This window comes from Perca fluviatilis, chromosome 7, assembly GCF_010015445.1.
Source record: "Perca fluviatilis chromosome 7, GENO_Pfluv_1.0, whole genome shotgun sequence".
NCBI lineage: Eukaryota > Metazoa > Chordata > Actinopteri > Perciformes > Percidae > Perca > Perca fluviatilis.
The window spans coordinates 39,473,963-39,497,664 of record NC_053118.1 but is presented as its reverse complement, the minus strand read 5'-3'; the positions used below and the strand labels follow the sequence as shown (position 1 = coordinate 39,497,664).

The 23,702-nt window shown below is 44.7% G+C and overlaps 2 long non-coding RNA genes and 1 pseudogene across 2 annotated transcripts; all 3 read right to left on the bottom strand.

Moving 5' to 3' along the window:
• Window positions 1–23,702, bottom strand: part of LOC120562492 — a 46,038-nt pseudogene that overhangs the window by 5,656 nt on the left and 16,680 nt on the right.
• On the bottom strand, window positions 11,685–12,714 carry LOC120563029. The gene is made up of 2 exons (XR_005639895.1): window positions 12,382–12,714; window positions 11,685–11,974 (listed from the first exon to the last, which is right to left on the bottom strand). It is a non-coding gene; the product is annotated as an uncharacterized LOC120563029 (long non-coding RNA).
• LOC120563031 lies at window positions 18,276–21,890 on the bottom strand. The gene is made up of 3 exons (XR_005639897.1): window positions 21,844–21,890; window positions 21,615–21,702; window positions 18,276–18,356 (listed from the first exon to the last, which is right to left on the bottom strand). It is a non-coding gene; the product is annotated as an uncharacterized LOC120563031 (long non-coding RNA).

Here is a 23,702-nt window from a genome sequence, read left to right as displayed (position 1 = left end):
GTCTGGACGTTGACTGACAATCTAAATGCTTCTTGTATACACTCTGAAGTTAGACACTGTGCTCCTTTCTCTAGGGCTTCACTAGCCTCAAAGACTTTTGCAAATGGACGTCTGCTCAGAAGGTCAGCAGGTATGTTCTGTGTTCCAGGTATGTACTTCAAGTCAAAGTCAAAGGGTGCAATCTTTGACACCCATCGTTGTTCACAGGCGTCTAGTTTAGGCTTGGTCATGATATATGTCAGAGGGTTATTATCAGTCAGGACTGTGAACTGGTTCCCCTTTAGCCAATGTGCAAATTTATCACATACAGCCCATTTGAGAGCAAAGAACTCTAATCTATGAGCTGGGTAGCGAGACTGCGACTTGGACAACGTCTTATTTGCGAAGGCTACAGGTCTTGGTCTCTTTTCACCTTCAGGTATTTGGCTAAGGACTGCCCCCAAACCATCCATTGAAGCATCAATAAAGAGGACAAATGGTTTCTTGAAGTCTGGGTGGGCCAGTATAGCAGTCTGAGTAACCGCCCTCTTGATTTTCTCAACTGCCAGCTCACAGTCAGTAGTCCAGTCTTCAGGCTTTAGACGTCTTGGCTTACTAGCCTGTGGCTTTCCATTTTTCCTCTTGGTCTTCTGCCCTGCAGTTAAACCAAATAATGGTTTTGCCATGCCTGACAGCCCTTCAATGAAATGTGAGTAGTAGTTGGCCATGCCAAGAAAGGATCTTATTTTGGTTGGTGAAGGGGTTTCCCCATCACCCTCCATCAAGTCCACCGCTGTCACCTGGTTGATTGCAGACACCTTTTCTGGGTCAGTGGCAATACCTTCTGCAGTGACGATGTGACCTAAAAACTTGACCGACTCTCTGAGGAAATAGCACTTTTTCTGTGCCAACTTCAGGTTATGCTCCTTGAGGCGGGAGAAGACCATCTCTAGGCGATCCAATGCCTCCTGCTCACTTTTTCGAACAACAAGGAGATCATCCAGATAACAGAGAAGGGAGATGAGGTAATCCAAATCGCCGTTTGACGTCATCATCCTAGCAAATGTTGCTGGGCTGTTGCCCATAGCCATTCCGGTATATTCATACAGCCCAACGGCAGGGCATCGTATAGTTGTATATTTACTTTCTCCATCATTATTGGGATGTTATAAAATCCTGACGTTAAATCCATAGTGCTAAAGAAGCAATTCCCACCTAGTGAAGCAAGGGCATCAGCCTGGTGCGGCAATGGGTATGCATCTTTTACTGTCCTCTGATTTAACCATCTGAAATCAGTACATATTCTGAGTTCTCCAGATGGTTTCCAAACTAACACTAGAGGAGAGGCCCACTCGCTGTTGGATTTACGGATAATGCCCTTCTCCTCCATTGCATCCAGCGTCTGCTTCAGTTTCTGGTAGTCAGATGGCGGGACCCTCCTACATGGCAATCGGAAGGGCTGCTCATCCTTCAGTCGAATTCTGTGGACAATGTCCTTTGCTTCTCCACAATCAAGCTTGTCACGGGAGAAGATTCCCTCATACTGAGAAATTAGGTCAACGAGTTTTGCTTTCCAGACATCAGACACGTCACAGGACTGTACATCTATCTCTGCTAAACCTAGTTCCTGCAGTTTTAGCATGTAGTCTTCCTGCATTATCTGGGGGCACTCTGAACCTGGTGTTTCTGCCTGGATGAGATTTTGCACAGCTGCCTTTGCCTTACCAGAACTCCCTTCACTGACAGTGTCAAGCTGCAATTCTTCAAGAGCCAGGCATGGGTGTAGCTGAGCCAGCTTGGTGTTACGGCGGAGGACAATGGGACGATCAAGAGGATTGATTACCTTCATGGGGATCCATTTATCCCCCCACAAAGGGCAGACAGTGCGTGCTACCAACACATTTCTTGGTGCAGAACGAGATACACTGGGCTCAACCATAACAGTGCTTCCAACAGACACCTGCACTTCCTCTTTAAGCTTTCCCCAAAGTAAATGCTCGTGCCGCGGCTCCAGAGTCACACACTGCTTAAGCACAACAGTCCCCACTCGTTTTGGTATCCTGTTGCCATGCCAACGATCCACATTGGACAGTAGATCGAGTAGGGGTTCATGAGAGTCTTCTCTGGCTGGTTGGGAAACATTATCCCAAAACCAGTCACTCTTTTTCACTTGTCTCATTATATGTCTCATTACATTTGATCCCACTATCATATCATCTACTTGCCCTGGGACAACTAGGAAAGAAACTGTCATCTTGCAGCCAAGTAGATCTATGTTCAACTCATATGTATATTTAGGGTTTTGTCTCATTCCCCCACAACCTATCAGGACTTTCTCTGTTGGCTGACTTGACTGCCCATCAATAATGTTGCCACTCCGGAGGATGCGCTTAGCAGGCTCACTTAACGTGCAGGTTTTGGATCCACTGTCTACAAGAGCTAAGAGTTCTACTTTTCCTTCAATTACTGCTGTGGCATAGAAAAGATCATCCTCATCATCTATTTTCTTGTAACCAGTCCCCTCGCTAGACAGTCTGGGGTTGCCGTTTCTGGGTGTGGTTCCACGCTTGTAGATCACTTGCTGCTTTGAATAAAACTCATTTTCAGTGGTTTTAACATCAGCAGGACTCTTTGGGGTTGTTTCATGTTCTGCCCACACTGTTCCCCTTTAAGTGTGGGCCCTTTAGTTTAAAGCTGAGTCTGGAAGCGGGGATGTGACTACATTTGTTGTAGTCACTTGTTTCCTTCCTGGACATTCAAAGCCTCTGTGTTCTGTTTTAAAACACTTGAAGCATAGGCCTTCTCTAAAGCAGTGTGCTTTGGTTGAGTGGTCTGGGGCCCTACAGATTTTACATGAATTTAGGGTTGCAGTGGGCCCATTTGCTGGCACTTTAGCTTGGGTTTGATTTAGGCTTTGCTCCTGCATGGCAAGAATCTTTTCCATGAGGGTGATCATTTTACTCAAAGAGGCTGACTCTCTGCGTTAGTAGATTGATAGGTATTAACCACAGGGTGTTGTGCCATACGCAAGTATTGGGGGTCATCTCTTCATTAACTCTTACTATATTTTGTGGCTTGCATGCCCTGGCTGATTGCCTGTCCCTGTGGTGGCTGTCAATCATTTCCCTGAACCTCCTCCAGCAGTCCATTTCTCAAGAGGTTTGCCTCTAAGGGCAGTGTATAGACTGGGATCAGGACAATGTTTAAGAAACATCATGGTCACTTCATGACTTGGATCCTCCACTCTTCTCCCCTGTCTTCGCAGGCACTCGTCAGCAAGGTCAATGGCTTTATTGAGTCTTATCCAGTAATCTAAACTGCTCTCTGAGTGCTTTGGGACGGTTTCATAGAAGTCCTGTAATGGGGTTGTTAGAAAGCCCACACTGTTAATGTATTGTTACATTGTTAATTGAGATAAGTTCTATTCAGTAATAGCCAGTTCTCTGTTAGTTTCTATATGTCCTACGCTCTTGAACGTACCATAGCCGTTCCGATACTATTGAATGCACCACATGTGAAACGCCGTGCTGTTACGCTAGTTCTCCGGTGGATATATATTGTAATCTCCTTTGCGCTTCTTAACGTTCATCTACCTCCCTGGTTTATTGCTGTGTGTAAATGACATAAGGTGAGATTAACAACATTATACTGTCTGACTGGATGCTAACGTTGTGTACTGTTTAGATGTGCATCAGTTAATGCTAACTCTGTTATTGTTATCAGCGTTGCTAAAGCTAATAAGCTAAGACCAGCTGTCTGTATGTATCGTGTGAGATAATTTGTGTATGTTACATGAATCCCGTGGTATACTTTAGTACTGAATACAGTCCTTCGCTACCTTAGTACCTTTATTATGTTAGTGTATATGTATTTGCATTACATATGGTGATTGCTATACTGATTGTTACTTTGTATTATTACAGACCACAGCCAAATAAATCAACCAAAACAGGACATCTGTATCCGTGTTCTTTAATGGGAACACTAACACTCCACACTTTGCCACTCTAAACCAGTTTATTTCCTGGAGACAACCCAATATCTCCTTTTTATGGTCCTTCGAGCCGGATTAGAGTAACAACCAAGGTATGGATCCTACAGATGACCAGGATGAGCCTGCACTCCAACGTGCTTCGCAGAGAGAGCGTCACCCCCCAGCTTACCTGAGTGACTATGTGGTGGCAACCCCCCCTTCAGAGGGACAAACCCACACCACTACCCAGAGCTCACATAGCCGGAAATCATGCTCATCTCGGAGGAGCTCAAATCCCAGGTCCACACGGTCATCTCGCTCATCCATGAGCAGACTCCCCTCTATTACTTTATCAGAGCTAGAAACAGCCCAGCTTGAGGAGCGAGTGAAAGAAATGGAGCTTGAGGAGTTACAACAACACATAGAGGAGGATCAACACATTGAGCAGGAGTGTCAGAGACTTCAATCTCAAGCCCGAGAAGCCCAACAGCTACAGGAGGAAGCCATTAGGACACAAGAGTCGCTAACTAGGCAGCTGGAGAGGCGAAGACAGCTAAAGAAGAGAGTGAATGAGCTGGAGATAGCTAAGATGGTCACTTCTCTACTTAAAGAGAAACCACAGGACCCTGATGGTGCCAGATGCTCATCATGTCCACCAGATTATAGCAATGCAGGTAACCATTCGCCCCCGCCTCCAGTGCTTCACACAGCTCCGCCTCCAGCTCTTGTGGTTCCACCTCCTGTGGCCTTGGCCCCGCCTCCAGTGCTTCACACAACTCCACCTCCAGCTCTTGTGGTTCCACCTCCTGTGGCCTTGGCCCCGCCTCCAGTGCTTCACACAACTCCACCTCCAGCGATTGTGGTTCCACCTCCTGCGGCCTCGCCCCTGCCTCCAGTGCTCCACACAGCTCCGCATTCCGAACCTCTGGTTCCGTCTCCTGTGCAGTATCCACCTCCCCTTCCACTGCCACAGTCTGCTCTTCCCCCTGTATCCTTGCCACCTAGTTTAGCGCCTGTAAACTACAACCTGGCATCTATGCCACAGTATCACCCATCCAACTCAGCCTTCACCTACCCTGTCCAGGCAACGTCATGCTCTGCTTCAGGCTTGCCTCAGTCCAGTCCACAACAGCCACAGGCAGCTGCTGTGCTCCCATTCACCGCCACATCCTACGGCATTCCCAAACCTATGATTCCCTGCTTTGAGAGCGGTAAAGAAAGTGACTTTGCCTTATTGAAGATGGCGCTCGACAACCTGCTGAACAGCCATCTGCACCTGAACGAGCATTATAAGTACCAAGTGCTCCTTGGACACCTGAAGTTACAGAGTGCGCTCCAGCTAGCCAAAGCCTACATGCACGATCCAAGACCATATACAACAGCTATGCAGGCCCTACAGGAGAAGTATGGTCAACCCCGTCAGCTCGTCCAAAGTGAATTAGGTGCCATCCTTAACACTCCAGCCTTCAAGTTTGGTGACCCTGAAGCCTTTGATGCGTTCGCCCTATCCATCCAGTCACTGGTAGGCATGCTTAAGACCCTGGAGGGTCAGAACGGCTACGAACTACGATGTGGATCCCATGTCGACCGATTGCTGAGCAAGATGCCACCAAGCTATCGTGATGGGTTTGTGGAATACTGCCTGAACCAAGGTATTCTTCAGACAGGTACCGATCAAACGTACACTCTACCTGATCTGAGCTCCTGGCTACAGATGAAATCTCAAGCTAAGCGCATAGCAGGTCGAGCAGCTTCACTTTATAACTATGAAGCACCTAGGCCACTGAAGAAGGACCAACGTCCCTTCAACAAATCGAAGGAGAAGTCGACAGCATTTTTCCTCACTGCCAGTGGTGACCATGGCTCCAAAGGACAGTCTGCACAACCAAAGTCCCCATCCAAACCCAAACCATACTGTCCTCACTGCGACAACAAAGAACACTTCCTGAACGCTTGTACAGAGTTTAAGAAACTGGACACAAACCAGATTGTGAAGTGGATTACGGATGGACAGCGGTGTTGGAAGTGTGGACGATCTCACAAGCCTGAGGTTTGCACCCTCAAGCGACCATGCAATACCTGTAAAGAGCAACACCTAACAGTACTGCATGATGCAGTCCAACAAACCCAGAGGAGTGTCCTCATGGTGACTGCTCAGACTACAAAAGTGTACCTGGATAGACCAAGCAGATCCCCCAAGGTGATGTTGAAAGTTGTGAAAGTCTTACTTCATAATCAAGACCGAGTACTGGAAACCTATGCAGTGCTAGACGACGGCTCGGAGCGAAGCATCATCTTGCCACACGCTGTGCAACGCCTGAACCTCACCGCACAGCCTGAAACACTTACCCTTCGAACTGTTCACCAAGACGTAGTGCAGCTTCACGGTGCCTCAGTTGCTTTCTACGTGTCTTCCCTGACTAAACCTGAAAGGAAGTATCACATACGTCAGGCATTCACCGCTGACAACCTGGGACTATCGGAACATTGTTATCCAGTGAGAACTCTCCAACGGAGATATAAGCACCTCCGAAACCTGCCTTTGCCTCCTGTAGACCATGCTCAACCTCTTCTGCTAATTGGATCTGACATGCCTCATCTCTTGACACCCATAGAGCCGGTGGAGTTGGGCCCCTCAGGGGGGCCCATTGCAGTCCACACCGAGCTCGGCTGGTCACTTCAAGGTCCCACCAGTACCGACCAAGTTCCTGCATCTAAGCAGCAGTGCCTGTTCACAGCGACAGTTTCACCTACCTCTGAGCTCTTTAAGAACGTTGAACGTCTTTGGCAAATAGATACACTGCCTTATCTGAGCGAGAAGCAGGTGACCCGATCGAAGCAAGATCAGCAAGCCTTAAACCTGCTCCAGACATCCACTGTCAGGGTCAATGTTGACGGGGTCCGGAGATATGCTACGCCGTTAGCCGCCGAGCCGACTCCACCACTCTTCAAGCTCCTATGGAAGCGGTGTTGCCAAGTCTTCGTAGCACTGAGAGGAGACTTGCTAAAGACCCCCAGCGCGCTGAGGTCTATTGTCAGGAGATCCAGAAGCTAGAGAAGATGGGCTATGTAGCAGAGATACCACCCGAGGCAGTGACATTAACATCAGAATCGTGGTTTATACCTCACCATATGGTGCGGCACAACAACAAAGACAGGATTGTCTTCAACTGCTCCTTTCAGTATGAAGGAAAGTCTCTCAACGACCTTCTTCTTCCTGGACCTGCCCTAGGCCCATCACTACTAGGAGTCCTCATCGGTTCCGGCAGTACCCAGTTGCAGTGAGTGGTGATATCAAAGGTATGTTCCACCAGATACGTCTTCTGCCAGCCGACCAACCAGTTCTACGCTTCATCTGGCGAGATATGAAGAGCGAAGAGCCAAAGGTCTACGAATGGCAAGTCCTGCCATTCGGCACTACGTGCAGCCCTTGCTGTGCCATCTATGCCCTGCAGCGACACGTCCAAGACACAAGTGAGTCCAACAGCTATCTTGTTGATTGTGTTGAACAGTCATTCTACGTGGATAACTGTCTCCACAGTACTCACTCAAAGGAGGAAGCAAAGGATCTTGTTGATGGTCTGTGCCAATTACTCCACACCGGGGGCTTCGAGATACGCCAGTGGGCTAGCAACGTCCCGGCAGTCATAGAACACCTTCCATCCGACATCAGATCCGAGAGCAGTGAGTTATGGCTGTCCCAATCCAGCACAGACCTTCAGGAGCCAACTCTCGGGCTACGATGGGATTGCCTCCGTGACAGCCTGAAGTACAAACATAGACCCGTAGAGAGAACTGAACCAACGTTGAGGAACGTTTACAAGGTACTTGCCTGCCAATATGACCCGCTAGGTTATATTGTACCATTTACCACCAGAGCCAAGATTCTAGTTCAGGATCTTTGGAGGGAACAAATTGGCTGGGATGACCCGATTCAGCCACAGAGCCTCCGTGATAGATGGCTTGCTTGGGAACGGGAGATTCCAGACCTCATCCAGATGGAAATCCCGAGATGTTATGCACCAGCGTCTACAGACTCACCGACATCCATCAGAGATCTGCACATCTTCTGCGACGCTTCTGAGAGGGCTTACGGGTCTGTTGCTTACTTAAGGACAGAAGACGCTCAGAAGGAAGTTCATGTCTCCTTCATCCTGGCCAGGTCTCGTGTGGCGCCAAAGAAGCAGCTGTCCATGCCACGGCTAGAACTGAGTGCTGCGCTTACCGGTGCTCAACTAGCCAGCATCCTCCACACTGAGCTCACCTTACCCATCAGGAAGATCACACTCTGGTCTGACTCCACCACAGTTCTACACTGGATCAAGTCAGAATCTTGTCACTACAAAGTCTTCGTGGGCACACGTGTGGCAGAGATTCAGGGTCTTACAGAGGTGAAAAACTGGAGATACGTGGATAATGCAAACAACCCTGCTGACGACATCACAAGGGGTAAGACCCTGAAAGAGTTGTGCCAACCACATCGTTGGCATCAAGGCCCTGATTTCCTAAGACACGCAGAAGATCACTGGCCGACTAACCCATCATCCCATCCAGCAAGAGATGACAGCGAAGTTGAAGAAACCCTCCTTCTGCGGACATATGACTGTCGACACCTGTCCTCAACTCCCTGATGTCAGCCAGTTCTCCACATGGAAGGACCTCATGCGGACAACAGCACGGTCCCTTCACGGGGCCAATCCCAACTCTGACTCACCCAGTGAAGCAGCGGCTACACCAAAGCTGAGAATCTGCTATTAAAACAAGCGCAGTTGGAGTCATTCCCAGAGGAGGTAAAGGCTCTCATCTCTGATCGACCCATACCAACCTCCAGCCGTTTGGGTTCATTATCTCCCGAGTATGACAAGGATACAGGACTCCTCAGAGTCGGGAGGTTACGGAGAATGGAGCAGCTTGAACTAGACACCATTCACCCGATCGTGATAGATCATAGGCATCCGCTGACCAACCTTATCATCCAGGATTTTGACGAGACCCTCCTGCATCCTGGACCGGAAAGAGTGCTGAGTGAGCTACGTGTCGGGTTTTGGATCCTGCGGGGGAGGGAAGCACGTCAAAGGTATCAGGGTCGCTGTATGCAATGCCAGACATGGCGTGCCAATCCTTCTGTCCCTAAGATGGCGGATTTGCCACCTGCTCGCGCACGCCTCTATAAGCCACCCTTCTATTCAACTGGAGTTGATTGTTTTGGCCCCTTCACAGTGAAGATCGGACCGAACAGAGAAGCGTTGGGGCATTATCTTCAAGTGCATGACAACTCGCGTTGTACATCTAGACCTCCCTGAGAGCCTCGGCGACGCCTATCCTGATGTCTTCTAACGAGATTCATAGCCAGAAGAGGCAAACCCTTCCGAAGCTCCTGTCCGATAATGGAACAAATTTCGTCGGTGGAGCTCGGGAGCTACGTGAGGCCTTTTGAGGCCATGGCCCCTCACCTGAAGGAACAGTTGGCCAAACAGCAGATTGATTTCTGTTTATCCTCCCCAGCTCCCCACTTTGGTGGAGCATGGGAGAGAGAAGTGAGGTCCGGGAAGACTGCTTTTCAGGGTCATACTTAAGGAGCAGTCAGTGCCTGAAACAGTGATCCGCACAGTTCTTGTGGAGGTGGAGGGCATCCTGAATGCTAAGCCCCTTGGCTATGTCTCTTCAGACATAGCTGATCCGGATCCCATCACACCTAATATCCTACTGATGGGACGCGATGCAACACTTCCCCAGGCGTCCGTATGACTCTAGTAATACCCTTGGGAATCGTCGATGGCGGCACAGCCAAGTTCTCGTTGACCATTTCTGGTCCAGATTCATCAGCCACTATCTGCCCAGCCTGCAGGAGAGACGAAAGTGGCAGAAAGATGGGAACCCTCAAACTAAATCAGAAGGTGCTGATTGTGGATCCTCAGCTTCCCGCAGCGCTTTATGGCCTGTTGGAAAGGTAACAGCTACTTATCCTGGAGCTGATGGACGCGTCCGGACTGCTGCCATAAAAGTCAAGGAACGGACATATATTCGACCAGTAGCTCGTCTGGTCCAGCTCCCAAAGCTTGAAGACACTACCGAAGATCCACCTACCTGAGTGGTCTTTCTACCTTGGATTCGACTGTCTGTGTAGACAGTCGGGGGCGGCTGTGTTAGAAAGCCCACACTGTTAATGTATTGTTACATTGTTAATTGAGATAAGTTCTATTCAGTAATAGCCAGTTCTCTGTTAGTTTCTATATGTCCTACGCTCTTGAACGTACCATAGCCGTTCCGATACTATTGAATGCACCACATGTGAAACGCCGTGCTGTTACGCTAGTTCTCCGGTGGATATATATTGTAATCTCCTTTGCCTTCTTAACGTTCATCTACCTCCCTGGTTTATTGCTGTGTGTAAATGACATAAGGTGAGATTAACAACATTATACTGTCTGACTGGATGCTAACGTTGTGTACTGTTTAGATGTGCATCAGTTAATGCTAACTCTGTTATTGTTATCAGCGTTGCTAAAGCTAATAAGCTAAGACCAGCTGTCTGTATGTATCGTGTGAGATAATTTGTGTATGTTACATGAATCCCGTGGTATACTTTAGTACTGAATACAGTCCTTCGCTACCTTAGTACCTTTATTATGTTAGTGTATATGTATTTGCATTACATATGGTGATTGCTATACTGATTGTTACTTTGTATTATTACAGACCACAGCCAAATAAATCAACCAAAACAGGACATCTGTATCCGTGTTCTTTAATGGGAACACTAACACTCCACACTTTGCCACTCTAAACCAGTTTATTTCCTGGAGACAACCCAATATCTCCTTTTTAGGGGTGGTTGATGAAATTGCATCCCCAAAGTGCTCTCTGAGGATAGTGAAGATAACATCAGGATCTCTGGTAATATTTAAGAGACGGTTGTTGCGAGTGCAAATTTTAACAACGTCTCTAGCTCGACCCATTAATCTGGCCATAATTTCATTGCCTTGCTCAGACAAACTACAGCCCGTCCTTGTCAGGTATGTTTGCATCATTTCTTGCCACTCGGTTAGAGTGAATCGATCAGAGCTATCACCCCTGAAATAAGGTGGCTCTTTAATGTCAGACTTGAGGGTCAGGTTCATCTTTGACCAGTCCGGGTTTTGAGCTGTGTTTGGGAGAGTGTTTGAATTGACATTAGCACCAGCCTGGCCTGCTTGGGACAAACTAGCTGAGATCTGACTCCCTATTTCACTGCCTAGCTGCTTGATTAAATCTGTAATACCGTGCAGCTGATTAAGTGGATCACCACCGGCGGGGTTCTGACCCGACCAACTGCGGTCACCTAATTGAGTCTGAACAGGTGAAGCTCTGGCACTCTGTGCTATCAAATCAGCCAATTGAGCACCCCGCCCAACCCCAGGGATTCCCCCTTGTCTGTTCAAAACATTGCCTTGAGTGCGAGCAGGAGTCACATTCACAGGGTTAAAATCCCTATCTGACACAAGTTCATCTAACTGTGGCACACTAACACGTTGTGAAGGGGATACACTCGAAGCCCCTTCGGGGTCATCACTGTTCATGGAAGACATACTGTACAGAGTTCTTCTTCCCCAGTTATTGTGCACCTGTGATGGCGAGGAAACGTAGGAAAGCTCCCCGGCGACCGGCAGCAGCTGATCTGTTGATCCGGGTCACGGCACCAATTTGTAGCGGATTCAGGACACACCACAAAATCACCACGACACCACAGTTATCTCTTTGGATCTTTGCTTTACTGAGTGAGTCTGTAATGACACAACATGTGACAGGGACTGCATCAGTTCCACACACCCTCTTCTCAGACTACTGTCTCTCTCAGTTTCCAAAACAGACTGAGCATAACAAAACATTTACACAGTCTAAAGATAACAAAACATTTACACAATATAGTAAAACATTAATTGAAATGATCGTATAGTGGTTATTTTCTTTGGCAACCATACCTGTAATGACACAACATGTGACAGGGACTGCATCAGTTCCACACACCCTCTTCTCAGACTACTGTGAGGGATACATAAAATAATAAAGTAAAACAAATGCAAAATAAAGTAAACATGCCCTGCCTCATGTGTAATAGATCACAGGTAAACACAGAAACATTATATGTGCACACACACTAGAACAGTAGAATTACACATCACAATCGTTCTATACAAATCCCACAGGAAAACCACATTTCCCATAATGCGTGTTGTCGTAGCGCTACTCTGAACACGAGCGGCAAAGCAGCGGCACTTAAAAGGAACACAGTGCAATACAAACTTCGCAATAACTTTGAAACACATTACAATACAGACCCAGCCCTACACACCACATCTGTCCCATCACTCCTCCAGAACATAGTCATGTAGTGGATAGTACATCAACATTGGAATTACATTTATAAGCGGAATACTCCGTCAACATACCTGTCTCTCTCAGTTTCCAAAACAGACTGAGAGAGGGACGCTCATGAGCATGTACCACAATACACAGGTGATTCGCCGATCACAATTATCAACATATCTAAATGAAAATAAATGTACATGAAACATTACTACTTTCTTTTGAGTTGGAAACAATTCAACAACAGTGACAAGGCTTATCTAGCACAATCACTGTATTTTAAATAACATTATAAGAAGATAGTAAAATCTATACCCTCCCCCTGTCATTGTCGACAAATGGAACATCCTGTTTCCCCTTTTGAGACAGTACCACTTAAAAAAATAAAGTTAGCTGGAATATACACAAAACACACTATTACACATATATAAATAATTAATGTGTTGTCTCACTGTGTAGCTGGCAGGTCCTGGATCTGTGTGTGTGTGTGTGTGTGTGTGTGTGTGTGTGTGTGTGTGTGTGTGTGTGTGTGTGTGTGTGTGTGTGTGTGTGTGTGTGTGTGTGTCTCACTGTGTAGCTGGCAGGTCCTGGATCTGTGTGTGTGTGTGTGTGTGTGTGTGTGTGTGTGTGTGTGTGTGTGTATAGTCTCACTGTGTAGCTGGCAGGTCCTGGATCTGTGTGTGTGTGTGTGTGTGTGTGTGTGTGTGTGTATCTGTGTGTGTCTCACTGTGTAGCTGGCAGGTCCTGGATCTCCACCAGAACTCCTTTCTCCTGCAGCCGGGTGGCGCTGTAGCTCAGAGCAGGAAGCTTCTTCTTATTGGTCGATTTACTGAAACACACAGCCAATCACAACATGACACCGCTGTCTCTGTGTAGTCTTAACACAAGCTCAGACAAATCAGATAATTCATCTTCCTGTTCACATGGTTACTGATCACTACGTTGTCATGGTTACACAATCTCACAGCTTCGGACAGGAAGAAGTGGACGCATCATTCCAGAGAGACGTACCTGTTTGTGTGTGTGTGTCTGTCTGTGTGTGTCTGTCTCTCTCGGCGTCTGTGTGTGTGTGTGTGTGTGTGTGTGTGTGTGTGTAACTGCTGTGAGTCAGGTGGTCCAGACAGGAAGTGATGTAATGTCTGTAGTAGTCCACCTGCTGGCTGTGGAAGCTGCTCTTGTCCTGCAGGCTGCTGAGAGTCTGACGGAGTTTCTGAAGCTCCGCCCCTCTCCGCTGGCAGTGCACACGCTGCTGACGGATGTCCTGAGGGATCAACAGCAAATACTTTATTCAGTGTGCCGATGTGCTGCAATAGCAGCAATCAGCAGAATGACTATTATCCCCCATACTTATTATTATTCCGCCACATTTTGTCCTGCTACTAGTCACGGAGCGTTGCCAACACATGCACACAATACATCAAAACGTGTGTAATTATCGTGAATGGTGTGCTATTACTTTTCTAAGAGATTTGCTGCGCGGTTTTTATGAAAACGGCAAAAAACTGCACGAAATTGTCCCATAGACTTTAATTGTAAATCTTTAATGGTAAATAGCTTAACATAGCTCGAAACAACCCCTCTTTGGGGCCATACTGTGTCGCCATACTTTAATGTAGAAAAATTATTTAAAGTTTAAACCAAAGACAAGACTTTTGCCTTTATTGGGCTGAATGGGCATTCTGATATCAAGCACGGTTTCTACCAAATCACAGTTTATGAATCATCCAGTTTTCAGACTGTTTCAGATTTTCCAATGTGTGTGTATGGGACAGAATGTTGAGAGTTAGAGGGGAGGACAGAGGGGGAAGCTGCAGTATGATTCTCTGAAATCTTTCCAAACAAATTGCTCTCCCTCCTACAGTTTTCACTCTTCATACATCATAGTTGATCATAATGTAGGAAATCTTGTGCCGGTCACAGATATGTGACTGTGGAGTCCACTGGACTTAAACTTTTGGCTCTCTTCATACCAACTGTTGATAGAAACAATGAAAAAAGATATCTGTAAGGACTCAGGTTTGTTACCTGCTCTGTGTCCCATATATTTGACAACACAAACATAAAAACCACATCAATGCGTTCGCCAGACTTTTATCTTTCTTGTGATTATAATATTTTTGCCGTTTTGACCCACGGTTTTTGAATTACAGAACAAACTTAAGAGGTATAATTATCATTAAATGGACAATGTTTGACCCATGGAAGCCACTGTCTCCCCCTCCCTCCTCTACTCCCTCACTGTGGAAATCACCATAGCAACAAGTTCTGACACACACACACCTCCTATCATGGAGACTCTTTACTGTTGGCCGTGTCAAACAGCAGATTTACTGTTAGCCAGGGTTAATCAGATGTACACCAAGTAGTAGAGACACTTACTAAGTTTCCATCCACTTGTCCATCGAATTATCTGAAGTTCGGTAAAAAAAACTCATGCAAATAAAGCTGGTGAAAGTGTGTTTCCATCAAACAGCTCTAAAGCGAATACAAACCTGTGCGTAATGACGTCACATGCTGTTTTGCGATTAAATTGGTCTATCGAATTGATTTGAGACATTTAAGGTGTTTCCATTAATTTTTGCACTGAATCACACAACATTCAAGCGAACTTTTGCGAACAAAGTTTTGCTAGACAACAGAAGTAGTTGTTGTTGTTAATATTAGAAGCCAAGCTAAGCTACGATGGGCCTTTGACCGAGGATCTGATCCAGCTCATCAAAAAGGTGAACTTGCCTTTTATTTTCCCTTCTGCACCGCTGACAGACAACTCTCTTTTTTGAGCCGTGTATCGCTGTTTGAGCGCCTTCCATTTACTCCGCAGGACGTCCCACGGCATGTCGTAAGGGACATTCTAAAACGCTTAACGTGAAAAAGCTTAACGTGGTTTAATATCTAAACAACGATCAGACATCACCAGATGTATCATGGTCATATCTTGTCATGAACACTTAAGCCTGTCAAAAAAAAACATCCAACGATTACTAGGGCTGGTCCGAATACCATTTTTTGAGCTTCAAAGCTTCGGTAGTAATGAGCATCGAATATTCGAAGCTTCGGAGAGAGGGGGCTGAACATATTATTATCTCTAATAAAAGGCAGGAATCTCTATGTGTCTGTTTGTTTGCATGTTGATTATTTTGAGAACCCTTCATCCAAACGACTTCACAAGGGAGTGCAGTGTCGTATTTGGTGCAATATAGATAGACAGGCCAGACGCGTTCAGAATTAATAAACTTTTAACTTCTCAAGGATCACCCTCCCGTCAACGGGACACTTTGTGACTGGGGCGTCGCTGTAACCTCGATAAAACTTCCACTCATGAGCGTTTTTATAACTTTAAAGCATTAAATCTTCAAAATATACAGCCATGTACACAACTGTTACAAAGTAAAAGAAAATAAAACAACTCAGCCGTAATCTGTGCAGCCGAGAGTGCATGCATACCTGTTGTCGTTGTCCTGTCAGCAACAAAGTTGTATATTAACCAAAACTTGATTTTCATAAATCCCCAAGAGTCCAAGGAAATGTAATATCCAAGCTTTATATTCCAAAACGATCTGTTCGCCTCACAATGTTAAAGTTTCTGGCCGAATCACAACGGAAAAACGGGAAACAGTTTTCCATTTCCGCACTTTTTATCGCCGCTAGCTTCTCTGCCCAGTTTGCTAAATACTTGAAGTGGGCGTCATCGTGTACCAACAGTCTCTTCTTCTTCTTCTTCTTCTTCTTCTTCTTCTTCTTCTTTGTAGTTTATTGGTGGTTGGCAAACCAACTTAAATGTGCATTACCGCCACCAACTGGACTGGAGTGTGAACAAGAGATAAATGCAGAAAATAAATAAACCAAAATAAAAAATAAAAAAACAAATATTCGAATGTCAAATTTTAAAATCGAATACCAACCCACCGAACGAATATTCGGGTCCAGCCCTAACGATTATAGAAGTTATCTCACGTTAATGTTTTCGTCCATAATATTTGGACATTGGGTTAGATTTGACCGTTTTAAGTGGTTATGATGAGCAATATAGAAGAGGATTTTCTGGTGATGATTGATCGTTGTTTAGGTAACATTAAACCACATTAAGCTTTTTCACATTAGGACTTATAAAGCCAATGAGAACCGTGGAGAGTCAACCCCCAGCCCCTCTGCTGCCCTGAAGCAGAAACGCTTTATGTCAGATAACGACCATTATAATAGGATTTTGGGTTTGAGTTTTTGACAGTTTTCAGTGGTTATGAGGAGCAATATGAGAGAGAAATTTGGTAATCATTTATCATTGTTTAGGTAGGCTACATTAAATCAAAAAGCTTTTTCCTCGCCATAGGGTGCAATGATGAAGAAAACATTTACGTGAGATAACTTCTATAATCGTTGGATTTCGATTTAGTTTTTTTGACAGGCTTAAAGTGATGGTTCGGAGTAATTTCACCCTAGGGTCCTTTGCACCATGACCTCGAGCCAAACATCCCCCCAGAAGCTTTTTTCACCTGGGTCGAACATTGGGAGAGTTAGCAAGTAGCGTTATCAGCTGAATAGCTTAGCGCAGGGGCTAATGGACCCACGTTTGTGTCTCGTAAATGACCCACTAATAATGCCCGAAATGATACCAAACTTCTAAACTAGTACATATAGGTTATGCACTCAAAACGATGGATTGGAAAGTTTGTAAGTACACCAGAAGATTATGTAAATAACACTTGCCTGCTGGCCTCTGCTCTCTGCTGCTGTTGCTGCTGCTGTAAGACGAGTGCTTAGGGCCGTCTACAAATTACAACACCGAAAAGAGATGCAACAAAAATATTTATTAATTTAACTTTTTTTAAAGTAAGTGCTGTAGTATAACTAGCAGGAGACAAGTAATGATTGAGGTAAGTTTGGAGACATTACCTTATTTAATCATTGAATTAATACATATTTTGTTGTAACTCTTTTCGGTGTAGTAATTCATAGACGGCCCTAAGCACTCGTCTAACTGCAGGTAGCAGCAGCAGCAACAGAGAGCTGAAGAGAGCAGGCAAGTGTTCATAAACTTCTGGTGTACTTACAAACTTTCCAATCCATCGTTTTATGAGTACATAACCTATTTGTACTAGTGTAGAAGTTTGGTATCATTTCGGGTTTGGCTCCAGGTCATGGTGCAAAGGACCCTAGGGTGAAATTACTCCGAACCATCACTTTAAGTGTTTATGACAAGATATAACCATGATACATCTGGTGATGATTGATCGTTGTTTAGATACATTAAACCACGTTAAGCGTTTAATGTCCCCGTCGTAACCTTTGTTGGTCATTTCCTTCGCGAGCTCCTGATAAATGATGGCGTTTCTTAGATTTTTGCTATCTAAAATAGCTGTTATATTTTTTCTGTTAAATTAAATTAAAAAAGTATCTCGTCTCCTCGTTTGTCCGCTTACATCTGTTTTTGTTGACAGCTATCATGTGTGCAAACAGAGCGGAAATACTGGGCGGAAATGAACTGAAACTTCTTCGTTTTATTGCGGGTTGCAACCATAAAATGACCTAAAACTTAATCGCAATTCATTATTTATTCGGCAAATAACGTTTCCATCAGCATTTATCGCATAAGCCGTATATCGATCAAGAGAAAATCCGATGAGACCGAATGTATTTTCTTTGAGTCGATATTCATGAAATTCAGTCGGATTTTACTGTTTCCATGACGGCATTTTTCATTCGATATCACTTAATTTGGATAAAAACGTGTGGATGGAAACATAGCTACTGTCAACATTTCCTGTGGAATTTTCTAGTTGTTATTATTATTATTCTCCGCCTTAATACTCCCCGACAAAAAAAGTGATCACTGACCTTGGTGACCTTGTGTCTCTCTGTGTGTTTATATATGTGTGTCTGTCTCTCTGTGTGTGGTTACCTTGGCGATCATCTGCAGGATCTGGTCCTCTCTGGGGCTCTCAGGACTCTCCTCCAAACTCAGGTTGCCGTTGGCGACCAGCGACTTGTTCCTCTTCATCTTGTCAGGCGTGCGGGCGTCCTGCCGAGCTCGCCGCTGCATCAGCCAATCATGACACACTTCCTGTAGAGGAGAGAAGAGACAGCTGACTGTAGTTCACATGCTGAGAGTCACCTGGGACTGGAACTGTGTGTGTGTGTCTCTGTATGCGTGTCTGTGTGTGTGTGTCTGTCTCTTTGCGTGCGTGTGTGTGTTTGTGTTAGAGCAGTCAGTCTTCATCTATAATACCGATATCGAATTTCATTCGTTATATTTTTTGAATGTTCCAATAATCTTTGAATATGTAATGCTCATATGCAGCCTGTTATTAATATGTACTACACTACCCAGTCTTATTAATAGTCAAAGCCAGTATCAGCATGTGTTGTTGTTACAGGTTCTGTCCTCTAGAGGGACCTCTAACACCAGACTGGTCTTCAAGGAGATCTACATCATGGAGCATTGCTGCTCTCTGTTTCCATTATATATACAGTACAGGGCAAAAGTTTGGACACACCTTCTCATTCAATGTGTTTCCTTTTATTTTCATGACTATTTACATTGTAGATTCTCACTGAAGGCATCAAAACTAGGAATGAACACATATGGAATTATGTACTTAACAAAAAAAGTGTGAAATAACTAAAAACATGTCTTATATTTTAGATTTGTCAAAGTAGCCACCCTTTGCTTTTTTATTAATAAGGGAAAAACTTCCACTAATGAACCCTGACAAAGCACACCTGTGAAGGTAAAACCATTTCAGGTGACTACCTCATGAAGCTCATTGAGAGAACACCAAGGGTTTGCAGAGTTATCAAAAAAAGCAAAGGGTGGCTACTTTGAAGAATCTAAAATATAAGACATCGTTTTCTTTCGTTTTTCCACTTTTTTGTTAAGTACAGAATTCCATGGGCCCTATTTTAACGATCTGAAACGCAAGTATGAAACGCCAAACGCAAGTAGCTTTGTGGGCGGATCTTGGGCGCTGTTGCTATTATACCGGCGGGATAAATGACTCTTGCGCCCGACGCAAATCTAAAATGGGTTGGTCTGAAGTAGCTAGGTGTGGTTTGGGCATAACGTGAAAATAACCAATCAGAGCGTCATCTCTCATTCCCTTTAAGAGCAGGCGCACTTGTTCTATGGCGGATTGCTATTATGATGGCGGATTTGCCTGGCGCACGCCAGCGGGAGCTGTCCTGGATGTGGCAAGTAATAAATTCCCGTCTTAGCCGGGTGGCGATGTTGCTGCGGCCTCTCGGGCGCATCTCCTCAAGTCTGGAGAGGATTCTGCAGCCATGGAGCGTGGGCCTCCAAACGCACCACCTGCTCCTGCTGTGCCCCTTCCTCCTCCCCACTCCATCTCCGTCCACCCGCTCCACCAGGAGCGCATCGCGCATTATGCCACTCCGAGAGTGTCCAATCCCACCGTAGTTCAACATCACGTCTCCTTAAGTCCTCTAATATTTCCTCATTTATGTCATCAACACATTCATGATTCATGGAAATGTTGTGTAAAACACAACAAGCCACAAAGAATGCTGGGACTTTTTGAGGACTGTACTGTAAAGTGCCTCCTGATCTATCCAAACACCTGAAGCGCATTTTCAGTAATACTTTTCTTTGTAATTATGTATGGTTTTCAAAAATGGGAACTGCTGTAGATGAGAGAAGTGTATGCGCGTTGTGCACACGCTACATTATGGCCAAGCATGCGCCCCTAAAATAGCATCTGAATAACGCGCCACTGACTTTAGACTAGCGCCACTGACTTTAGACTAGCACCACTGACTTTAGACTAGCACCACTGACTTTAGACTAGTACCACTGACTTTAGACTAGTACCACTGACTTTAGACTAGCGCCACTGACTTTAGACTAGCGCCACTGACTTTAGACTAGCGTCACTAACTTTAGACTAGTACCACTGACTTTAGACTAGCACCACTGACTTTAGACTAGCACCACTGACTTTAGACTAGCACCACTGACTTTAGACTAGTACCACTGACTTTAGACTAGCGCCACTGACTTTAGACTAGTACCACTGACTTTAGACTAGCACCACTGACTTTAGACTAGTACCACTGAGTTTAGACTAGCGCCACTGAGTTTAGACTAGTACCACTGACTTTAGACTAGCGCCACTGACTTTAGACTAGTACCACTGACTTTAGACTAGCGCCACTGACTTTAGACTAGCACCACTGACTTTAGACTAGTACCACTGAGTTTAGACTAGTACCACTGGCTTTAGACTAGTACCACTGGCTTTAGACTAGTACCACTGGCTTTAGACTAGCGCCACTGACTTTAGACTAGTACCACTGACTTTAGACTAGCACCACTGACTTTAGACTAGTACCACTGACTTTAGACTAGTACCACTGACTTTAGACTAGTACCACTGAGTTTAGACTAGCGCCACTGAGTTTAGACTAGTACCACTGACTTTAGACTAGTACCACTGACTTTAGACTAGCACCACTGACTTTAGACTAGTACCACTGAGTTTAGACTAGCGCCACTGAGTTTAGACTAGCACCAATGACTTTAGACTAGTACCACTGACTTTAGACTAGCACCACTGACTTTAGACTAGTACCACTGAGTTTAGACTATCGCCACTGAGTTTAGACTAGTACCACTGACTTTACACTAGCACCACTGAGTTTAGACTAGTACCACTGACTTTACACTAGCACCACTGACTTTAGACTAGCGCCACTGACTTTAGACTAGCGTCACTGACTTTAGACTAGCGTCACTGACTTTAGACCAGGTTTTTCCTGGTCAGTGGCGGAATTGTTTTCTGAAACTGCAAAATAGGACCACATAACATTTGCGCCTGAACACGCCTCCTCTTTTCGCTGAACCGCCCCCTGGAGCGCAAATACATTCCCTAATTTACCGACGTGCGTCTGTGGAGGGAAAAGTCCGCTGTGAGTCGGGTGCAAAATAGGAATGATACATGCGTCGGTGTACAGAGGCAATTGCGCTGAGTGCAAGATAGGGCCCATATGTGTTCATTCATAGTTTTGATGCCTTCAGTGAGAATCTACAATGTAAATAGTCATGAAAATAAAGAAACACATTGAATGAGAAGGTGTGTCCAAACTTTTGGCCTGTATGTATGTATGTATATATATGGCCCTGGGTTCTCCTGGTGGAATATATATATATATATATATTTTTTCCACCAGGAGAACAAAGCCACACACACAGATCAACAGAGATCTCTGGAATCAAACATGATCTAACAGGTGTAGAGAAGAGGCTCTGTTGTAAAGGTTAACTGGGTTTGTGTGTGTATGTGTGTGTCTCTGTGTTAGTGTGTACCTGGTCATGTGACACAGAGGTTCTCAGCATGTCTGTCAGAGAGTCACCTGACTGCGTCCTGATGACATCGATGATCAGCTGCTTGGTGCTGAAAACAACAAAACAAAGCTAAGCTAACATGCTAACAGGCAGCTCAATTCAACAAACAACCTCTTTCCATCTGAATGCTTCTCGCTCACTTCTATCCTTCATCATACTACCATGCTAGCAGGCTAACATGCTAAGCTACCTGAGCAGCAGTCCTCTGGCGTCTGGTCTGTCCTCAGACTCGTTGAAGATGTCGAACTTGTTGGTGAGAGTCAGCGGAAACCTCAGATCCTGGATCAGCGGACAAAGAACACTCCCTGAGGAGCAGTAAGCACGCCATCAACAAGCAAGGTGTCCACTCTGGCTAGTGTTAGCTTGGAGAGTATAGTAGCACCTGTTAGCTAGTGTTAGCTTGGAGAGCGCTTGATCTGTTGGCTAGTGTTAGCTTTGAGAGCGAAGTACACCTGTTGGCTAGTGTTAGGTTTGGAGAGCTAGGTTGACCTGTTGCAGGGTTTCTGGGTGCTTTACCAAGTCACATTTAAGTCTTTAAAGACCTTTTTAAGACCTTTATGAATAATATTTAAGCCCTATATCACCTACTAAAGGTAAAAACAAAAGCAGAGCCAGCCAAAGGTCCTTGCATGTCCTGAGCTTTGACTTTTGCCCAAAAATCATATTCGGAGTTCGTTTATTAATATTCGAATATATTCGAGTATGTATTAATATTTTGACCATTAAATGCCTTCAGTAAGACCTATATTGGTATGAAACTTAAAGTTTTTTTAAATTAAAAGTCAGATCCTGGATAAAACGTTAAAACAAACAGTGCGCTTCAGGGAGTTCTCCGCACGGGTGGTCCCATGGTTATAAATTGTGCTGGTAAGTCAGTCATGTGTGGGTATACTGACTGACTGGTGGTGTAGTATACCTGATCGGTGTGTGTGTGTATATATACTGACTGTTGTGTGTGTGTTGTTGTGTGTATATACTGACTGTGTGTGTGTGTATATATACTGACTGTGTGTGTTGTGTGTGTGTGTGTGTGTGTGTGTGTGTATATACTGATTGACTGTTGTGTGTATATACCTGACTGTGTTGTGTGTGTGTATATACTGACTGTGTGTGTGTGTGTGTGTGTGTATATAATTTGTGGTACTGTGTTATACTGTTGTGTGTGTGTATATACTGACTGTGGTTGTGTGTGTGTGTATATATACTGACTTTGTGTGTGTGTGTGTGTATATACTGACTGTGTGTGTGTGTGTGTGTGTATATACTGACTGTGTGTGTGTATATACTGACTGTGTGTGTGTATATACTGACTGTGTGTGTGTGTATATATACTGACTCTGTGTGTGTGTGTGTGTGTGTGTGTGTATATACTGACTGTGTGTGTGTGTGTGTGTGTGTGTGTGTGTATATACTAACTGTGTGTGTGTATATACTGACTGTGTGTGTGTGTGTATATATATACTGACTCTGTTGTGTGTGTGTGTGTGTGTGTGTGTGTATATATTCGACTGTGTGTGTATATATACTGACTGTGTGTGTGTATATAGACAGACTGTGTGTGTGTATATATATATATATATATATATATATATATGACAATAACTTGTGTGTGTATACACTGACTTTGTGTGTGTATATATATATATATATATATATATATATATACACTGACTGTGTGTGTGTATATACAGACTGTGTGTGTGTGTATATATACTGACTGTGTGTGTGTGTGTGTGTATATACTGACTGTGTGTGTGTGTATATATACTGACTTTGTGTGTGTATATATATATATATATATATATATATATATATATATATATATACACTGACTGTGTGTGTGTATATACAGACTGTGTGTGTGTGTATATATACTGACTGTGTGTGTATATATACTGACTGTGTGTGTATATATACTGACTGTGTGTGTGTATATATATATATATATATATATATATATATATATATATATATACAGTGCCTTTGCGTAAAGTATTCGGCCCCTTGAACTTTTCGACCTTTGCCACATTTCAGGCCTCAAACATAAAG